We start from the raw sequence: 9,495 nt of genomic DNA on the forward strand, positions 1-9,495 counted from the left end.
TCTCCTTTGAAAACAAGAAAAAAATGATATTTCAAAAATCTCTGTGCCGTCAGAATTTAAGCAAACTTTTTAAAGTGTTAAAAAAAATTTCTGGCAAAACAGACCTGTATGACTGTATGTTATTGCCTTTTTAAAGGAAAAATAGATTGATAGAAATAGTAGGCTGTGGCCTTCTAAAGTTTGGTCAAATAATGACCCACTGCTGCCATTCTGCCCATTTTTTTGTCCCCACCCAACATATGTGTTGTCCCCATCTCCTCTGTACTTTAGGGGTCACCCTTAACTGGCCACCCTGGGGAACAGATGTGTACATTCCATTATTTCTTGAAGGTGTTGAAAATTTGTCATCTGTGAGTATTTATTCTCTCTTCCCATCCCCCTCTTTCTCTCTTTCCCTAAAATAACTTGTGTTTACATGTGCAACCGTCCATCACACCTTGACACTCTTTTACAAGATACCAGCCAGTGAGAGAGAAAGCGGGATGACAGAATGGGCAGGTCAAGTCTCTCTATCACAGTTCTGTGGGTCTCTGTCTTGTCTCGCCTTCCAATTTCAAGTGCTGCAGTCTTACCTGAAGCTGCTACTATTCTCAAGTTTTAAATTACTCTCTGTTTGTGGATGAAAAGGTCATCTTATGACCTGCAGTCCCTTTTAGCCCAATTAAGTATCTAAGTCTGTCCTCGGGATAAGGACGGCCTGGATTGCTCACAGAGCCTGCGTCACCCTTTGCCGCTCTCTCTCTTTGAGGAAAAGGTCAGTGGACATTTGTATTCAAAGGGTCACATCTCCGCTGCTCCCATCCTGGGCCCATGCGGGGGGCCTGCCAATGGGGCTCCGATCTCAGCTGCTATGACAGCTTTCAGCATTGTGCTTTGTTGAGTTCTGAACTACTTTCCCTTTGCCCACTTCCTACACAGGTGAGCGCCTCTAATTCACTGTCCAGCAACTGTTCCCCAAATTTCAGATTGATTCTGCACAGCCAGCCCGCTTGTCTGGTACTAGAGGCTGAATTGTGTCTCCCCCAAAATCATACATCGAAGACACCCTAATCACCAATGTGACTATATCTAGAGATAGGGCCTTTAAGGCGGTCATTAAGGTTAGATGAGGCCATCAGCGTGGGGCCCTAACCCAATAGGACCCATGTCCTTATAAGAAGAGACAGTGGGGATGTGTGTACATAAAGCATCGCCTCTCGGTTAGAGTGGGGGCATGTGGGAACCCAGTACAAATGGAGTCCTGGCACAGGTTTGACACAAAATGTCACTGGAAAGACCTATTTGGCAACTGGCAGAGTCTCCACATTGGCCACATGTCCTGTGGCATAAGAGCTCTCACAGTGGGGAAGGCCAACTAGAAGCTCTGAAACTGCCCCCACCTAAGCTAGAATGAAAATCAAAAACAATATCACATCCCAATGGAATAGCAGAGATTCGTGCTCCCTTTTAAGAGCTGAAGGAAGCCAGGATGGTGGTTCCCAACTTCACTTAATTCACCAGACTGGTCTCTACAAAAGACAGACCATTGAGGAGGTAAGTAGAGTGGTGCAAACTCAACAAAATGGCAACCCCAGCTGCAACTGCTCTGCCAGATGTGGGACTTCTGCTAGAGAAGCTCGACATGGCCTCAAGCACATGGTACCACATGGCCACTGATCTGACAAGTATGTCCTCTTCCTCCATTACTAGGGAGAAGGGTCAGAGCACTGAGCCCCTGGTATGACACCATATCTCTAGCAGATCGGCCAGCACTTTGGTTGCAAGTTGACATCTTTACATCCCTTCCACCCTGGAAGAGACAGCAATTCACCTTACCTGGAATTGGCACATATTCTGGTGAGAGTTTGATTTCCTGCCCGCAGACTTCTGTCCATCCAAATCCCAGCACAACTGTTCAGGGCTTAACGTGTTTGACCCAATGACTCGGGATACTGCATGACATCACCTCTGGCCAAGGGTCCCATTTTATGTCAGCCAAGGTATGACGGAGGGCTAGAGTGAATACACCACGTAAGTCTGGACAATGCAATGAGGGTGTTGCCTTTACCGGCGGCACCAGGGAGACTAAGGTTTGCAAGAGTGAATCGCAGAAAGGAGGTTACAGCTGTGAGAGCTCTGCAGAAGCTTCCCTTGAATCTTGGATGGAATACTGACTTATGCACAAAGTACTCTCTAAAGCCTAAGTGGAGGACACTTCTCAATGCTGGGGACCGAGCCCCTGAATCATTCCTGGAGGTTCCCCAGGATTGGAAATCATTTCTGTTCCCACCAGCCAAAGCGGGGTGACCTCAACATACACACGCATTGCACAGAAGCCTCACTGGGCCATGGCTTAGCAGTGGGGTTAAATCAGTTTCAAAATACAGGCTGCTCTTGGCTCGCCATAACAAAGCCAAAGAGCAAGCCTCAAAAGACTCAGACTGATCCACAGGTGACTCAACTACATGCCAGAAAAATAACACAATGCTCTTTAAAGGAATGTAATAGAATCTAGCACCCGACAATATGACATTCAGAAGGTCTGACATCCAACACTCACCAGGCATGCAAAAAAAGCAGGAAGCCATTGATTGCATAGGAACTAATCCTAGAGATGATGGAATTAGTACACTCTCTCCTATACCCTTGCTCTACAATCCTATATCTGGGATTCTGCAAACCACATTTCAGGTTGGAGCATCCCTCCCTTCCAGAACCAGCCCAGAGGAAGCACAGTAGGGATTCGGCTAGGCTGAAGGAGGAAGAAGAGGCATGTTCCTTCCTGTTTCTGTCTTGCTGCCTATTTGATTCCTGTTCCCACTGCTGGCAGCACTTCTTTACCTCCACAGTAACAATCCCTCCCAGTTGAATCTAGTTTGTGGTTCTTCCAACATTGGCAGAACCAGCCTCGCCACACTCTCCCTAGAGACAGCCGCACCAACCAAGCTGCACCCCTTCCTCAGAATCCTGCACTTCAACTCCTTGAGGTGACGTCCTTCCTCCAGGCTTCTAAATTTTAACAATCCTGGTTCTTCCCTCTGCCCCCCAGCCCCAGCATGGTAGCTGCTCCTGCAATTGCTACCTCTGTGATACCTTAGAGATCTCTTCTTGCCCCTTTGGTCAACCCGTCAACAACTTTACAGCTCATTGTCAATGTTTACGTTAACTCCTGTCTGGGCAAAGATGGGCGTGGTTCTGCCCCCTGTGAGCCAGCCTGTAAAGCCCTCTGGCTGCCTTATTTCCTTTAATGCTCACAAAATAAATGAGATGGGTAATTTTATCAACGGCGAATTTCCAGCTAAAGAACATGAGGTTCAGAGAAGGCAGTACTTAGCCCAGCCCCACAGGGAGGGACGCCGAAGGCTTGTTTTTAAAGACAGGCAGCGTGGCCCCACATTTTATGTGCAGCACATACGATAACATGCCTGGGCTCATTGCTATGAAGGGAAATGTCACTCCAGAGATTCGTAAATACTACAGGGACTGTCTGTGATCCCGCAAACATCTAGAGGATGGCAAGGTGGGTCACGTGGGAGGAAATGAGTCTTGCATCCGGACAATGTCTGCTTGAGAGACCCCAAGTGATCTGGAGATAAAAATACCAGAGGAACAGGTGATTTCACTGTTGTCAGCTACAATATTAACTTCCAATTCTCTGAATTCAAACAGTCCAGCTAGTTTCCCTCAAGAAAAGTAGTTCATATGGTAATAAAACTCAAGAGTTTGATCATGGTTTTCCTTCTTGGGTGTATTAACATGGCGCACACCTCTGTCTTGTTCTTTCTTGTTCCTTAATAGGGTCTCTTTCCTGGACTAGGGGTAATGGTGGGCAAACAAACAGGGCAAAGACGTGTGTCTGTGTCTGTGTCTGTGTCTGTGGGGGGGGGGGGCTGAAGAAAGGAGTCGACAGAAGGTAAACGACATGTTCCCAGCAGCACCTTCTATTGCACTACCTTGTACCACATCTGAACGGGTCATGGGAGAATGATGTACGGTTACCACTATCCGGCCTAATGCATATGCCAGCAGAATGCTGGGAAACTGTGCTAACATCCTTCAGAATGAAAGCAAACATGACATCCAAAATTGATCTGCAAAACCTTGTCATTTTGGTTATTTCAAGATTGTAAAACATTAGCATAAAAAGTGGTAAGTTCATTCCATTTAATGTGATTCTGGCTTTAAATAATTCCAAACGCTAAATCATGCTGAAGACCTTATTACCAGTATTGTAAAATTAGAAGACATATCTCAGTCAGTTACACTCAGTGAACTAAAAGTGTTTAGAAAAATTTAATTCCCTAATTAAGCAGCTGAGGGGTGGGGGCTACAAGTTCCTTACCCCTTGGCTGGTGGCTCTGCATCACTCCAACCTCTGTTTTGCTGTCACAGCTTTTCTGACCTTCCTGCCTCCTTCTATCTTTTAAGGACCGTTGTGATTACATCGAGCCCATTGGATATCCAGGGAAACCTTCCCCTATCAAAACCATTAACTTAATCCTATCTGCAAAACCCCTTTGGCTGTGAGGTAACATTCGCATGTCCCAGGAATTAGGATGTGGTCATATTTGCAGAAGTCAAGTTCAATAAATATTCTGCTGCCACACTGCCCACATCCCACAGCTCAGGAAAGAAAGGGCTTCTACCCAGCCACGTCCCTGCTTTAATCTCTCTCTCTCTCTCTCTCTCTCTCTCTCTCTCTCTCTCTCTCTCTCACACACACACACACACACACACTATCTGTCATCATGAGATTTGGACCATGAGAAATCTTGCCTCTATTCAACAGGCACTTCTCTGGCTCACCCTCTCTCACACACACACACCACCCCACCCCACCGTGAGGAAAAATAAATGAAGTGCATTCAGACATGAATTCTCCAGATGGAGGCTTGGGGTAAATCCCAGGCCTCTGGTCCCAGGTCCAAAACACTAGAAGTTATCTAGGATGTTGATGCTTCACCTTGAAACTCAACTCCAGCAAAAAGTTCTGGGAAATTCTCACACATTAAAGAATTTCTCTAAGTGTCTGAAGAGCTGAGAATCTAACCTGATTCTCATTCTGTAACAGGCAAAATCCTTTTTTTTTTCCCAGATAAATTAAGTGTATTATTTTTCATAATGATGAGATCTAATACTATAATTATAAAAATAAAAAAGACTAGTGTAGCTGTCTACTGCTGTCACTATTCCTTTCAACATCTGAGGATAGAATTTTTTCACATATAATTCTATTAGTTAACATGAAAAACATTATTTCCCAGTAGTTCAGTGACTTTTATAAAGATAAAACTTTGAAGGTTATCTTCAAAAAAGCTGGAATTCTTAAGCAGTGAAAACCTGAATATAAGGAAAATAGCTGTCCTTATTGTCCATGAAAAATCCACAGGATAGAAGCATTCATAGGTAATAGTTATTTGAGTGGGAGGCCCCATGTTCTTACTTAGAAATGTAGCTCAATTAAAATACATTTCCATTTTATCAAAATTAGCTGCACAATACATAGGTGAATATTGGATAAAGTTCCGGACAAATAACAAGACCAATTTCAAAGAAGATTTCAAGGAAAAAGAAAATGTTATTAAATTGGGAAACCAAAAAATTTTTCTTTGGTAATTGTTTTCATTAATAATAGCTTCCAGTTTCATGGGTAATTTGCCTTTTTAATTATGGAAAATACACCTTAAACAATGAAAGCTAAGTTTTTCTACTCTAAAAATATTAACCTCCTGTGGAGTCAAATTAAGATGAGCATCTCTTCACATTTGCATGAAGTTTAACTTTATTTTCTACAGAGTGAGTCTGAAACATGACTCATCTTTCACATTCTACCATGTTTGTGCACAGCTAGAGCAGATAGAGTTCTCCTGCTTAGGCTTATTTTGGTTTCAAAAAACAGTAACCATTTCCCACTGGCTTAAGCCAAAGGGAAGGATTGATTGTAAGGCTGCCCCCTAGACTCCAAGGACAAGCGGGCAGGTGAGCAGTCAGGACACCAGGACTTGGGACCTGGCGGCCCCTAGAACACGAGGAAACACCGATGATTAGCTTCTCCGCTTTTGTTGTAAAATTGCCCTCTCAGTAACTCAAAGCCACATGCAGATGGAAGATGGCCAACCACAAGCCCAAGTTCACAAGTGTGGTTTCTACTACATGGGATCTCCATGCATACATGTGGTCAGATTGCCCAGAAAATTAGCCCGGCTTGGCTACCCACCTCTGGGGGGACTGACTATACCTGGGGCATATGGTCCCATAACAGACTCATGGCCCCAGGAGCCAGCCCTGAGCCTGGCAAGGCCAGCATGTCCTTGAAAGGAGGCTGGTTGGACAGACTGTCAGCTCTACACAGAAAGAAACTCCCACTCTTGCGGGTTCAGATCTTTGGTCCGAGGAAATCTGGGGTTCATTCAGGCCATGTTTCTAAAGATGAAGGAACTGGCATTTGAAGCACAGTGACTGATTGTCATGCAGGGTCTCTTTTCTGGTCTTGCTCCCCGCACAAGAACGCAGGATATGGTGAGGCCAGAAAGGAGAACCCATGGAGCCATAGGTAGGGGAGTCATACCACTGTAGTCTCGCTGGTGGCTGGGTTGGAGACACAGGAAGCAGGAGCCACACGATCCACAACCTGCTATCCGCTTTCCTGCTAACCAACCAACCTCACTTGCTAACTACTATCTGCCGCGCTTGCTAGCTCAGCCCTGGCAGTTATATTAGTGACTAATGGCTAACCGGTAACAGCTGATAGCCAACCAGTTACAGCTGATGGCCATCTTCTACCCTAGCCAGCACCTTTCCATGTGAGGCCGAGAGCCTAGAAACTGCTCTCTGGGACACTGTCCCACACTGATCACCGGTAAGGACCACCCCACACCTTGCAGGATACTTAGCACCCCTGGTCCACCCAAAAAGTGCCAAAAGAGCTCCCTTCCCAGTCACGGTGACACTGAACCAGCCCAGGTCATTTGAAGTGTCTCCTCAGAGTTCAGCACTCATCCTGCTGCAAAACACTGCAGCTCAGTCACAGTGAAACACACAGGTGTGAGGTCAGCCCCAGAGCAAGCGGTGAAACAGCACAAGCCGTGAGCACACCACAGCTGCCTCTGCCAGTCCACCGGCCACCAACCTTAAGCAAACCGCTGAACCTCCCTGAACCGTGATTCCTCAGCATCCAAAACATGAACTAAACGATGCCTTCCCCATAGACTTACTGGATGAAGAAAATCGAGTATTGGGTTGAACAATAGGAAGTGTCTGGTTTTACAGGTCAAATAGTTGAATATGTGCAGTTTCCCTGGGTTCACACCAACATTAGAGGGCTTTAGCACAGTGCCTGGCACATAACAAAACAAAAATATGAATTCTCCAAAGAACAAAATTCAACTTGGATTGTGCAAAGAGCAATTTAAAAAATGACTTCTAGGTAAGAACATTGTGTCCGCCCCCCCCCCTTCACCACCAACCCTGGACAGAATCGATCACATGCCATTCACAAAGGTATAAACAAGTGGGAAGAAAGAAACGTTTGGGGGAATTTGAGTTAAACACCATCTGTGACCACTCATGACAATTGGAAAGTCAAAAAGAAGGTACCGTCCCGATGGAGTCTCAGAGCATGCTGGCCATGTGTCCTCCGTTTATGGAAGATCCTGGAGAAAGCTACTCTCTAATCATTCAAAAGAAGACGAAACACAGCCTTCCCCTCCTTTCCCGCGAGCAGGAAGTGGGGCTGGAATCAGTAGCTGAAGGGGCTGTGGATTTCGAGATGGTTTTAATTTTTAATTGTTTCAGCCTCACCTTTTGCATAATTTTGCATAAAAAATAACTTTTAAGTCAAGCTCCCCAAGGCCCTAACCTGTCACGTGCATACAAATCCGACTGTCCAGTAGTCAGGAAAGCACAGAGAATATTAACTGCCTGGGTATAAAACATGAGAATGAATGTTCCTTGGCACTTTCCACTGGCAGTTAACTTTTAATTAAAAGCTGAAAAAGACATTAATTATCAGTTAACAAATTTCAATCTCTAATCAGACGAGGGAATTAATGTGTACCAAAAAAAGGGCTCGATAATTACTTCTTGCAGTTTAGAAAAAGGGTGAAGATAAAAGTGTACCTCTGCCCCGTTCTTCCCTTCTGGCTTCAGGAAACATGGATGATGTTTGCCCGTTTTCCAGGCTGAAGATTTAAGGGTCCTGTTATAAATAACCTTAGGCGGAAGGGCACCTAACCCCAGCGGAAAGGGAAGCTGTTGGCGCATCTTTGCAAGCTGGATTTTCTCCACACTCCAGAAGCTGCTGGCGTTCAAAGCAAATTCGACCCAGGTGGGAAAATTAGGGGTTCTCACGTCTCGTGACCTTACAGCTATCACATGGGCGGAGCTTCCCAGTGGAGGAGCAGTTATTTATACCTTGTGTGTATGTATATATATATATATAATACCTTGTAAATAACTGGTAAAAATTATACCAGTTATTTATACCTTGTGATTCCCTGGCCCCAAACCTCCTTCTGAGAGAGTCCCCCACTTTCTTCCAGAATGGGCATTTTCTTTCCTCTCTTTGTTTCCTTGGAAGGAAAACAAGCAACTCTCACTTGACAAGAGAAGTCAGCCATTGAGGATGAAAAGTAGAGGGTCAAAGACATTCCATTCCTCAGAGGAAGTCTTGCTCCCAGATGGCCAAGCCAGGTGGTCACCCTGCTGGGGGCCACCAACCCCATGAATGAATTAAGACCTGGGTTAAATATAGCAAGAACAAAAAATTGTTTTTTCACTTGGAAGACCCCGGTGTAGGCTGTTTTAGTTCCCCCACTGGACCACAAGCACACTTTGAGGTCGCAGAACTGAGGAAAGGGGTGAGGAAGAAGATTTGCAAAGGTGAGACAAGAGGTAGCACCGACCCACTGCTGTCAAAAACCCTTTATCCTCAGAATGAGGGGGGAACACATTCCAAACTGACCTGTGCCTCTGTGCACATGAGCCCCTGAGTAGAACCAGAGAATCAAAATGGAATTGCAGTGGAAAAATGAAAACAAAAATGAAGAGTGTACGTAGGATTAGGTGTGACGCTGTGGTCTTACTTTATTATATCCCCTAATAGCTTACCAATGTGTGAATTGAAAATCACCGCCACTGCCCCAGTCACTGGGGAGACTTGGAGGAAAACCAATCTCATTGGAGCAGTGTCCTCTTCTGTGCGGGCAAAGACAGACCCATTCACAGCCAGCGAGGAGGCACCTGAAATAGAAGCTGGTCCTGGGAAGAAGCCAAAAGCTCCTGGGCACAGTGATGCCAGGGTTTATTGTTTTGCATGGGACAATAGCAAGGTCAGTAATAGGAGCGCCATCCCTTTCATTAGGTGAGAGCAACTGTGTTGTCTCCGAGAAGAAACAGCGCTCACCTTGGCCAGGTGACCCTGCTTTGCAGGTGAGCTAGGAAGGCTGGTCATGAGACTGAACTAGACGTAGGGCACAGCTAGAAATAGTACTGATGGTTCCACCTGGGGCCTCAGCA

Source organism: Rhinolophus sinicus, linkage group LG01 (genome assembly GCF_036562045.2).
Source record: "Rhinolophus sinicus isolate RSC01 linkage group LG01, ASM3656204v1, whole genome shotgun sequence".
In the NCBI taxonomy this organism is placed as follows: Eukaryota; Metazoa; Chordata; class Mammalia; order Chiroptera; family Rhinolophidae; genus Rhinolophus; species Rhinolophus sinicus.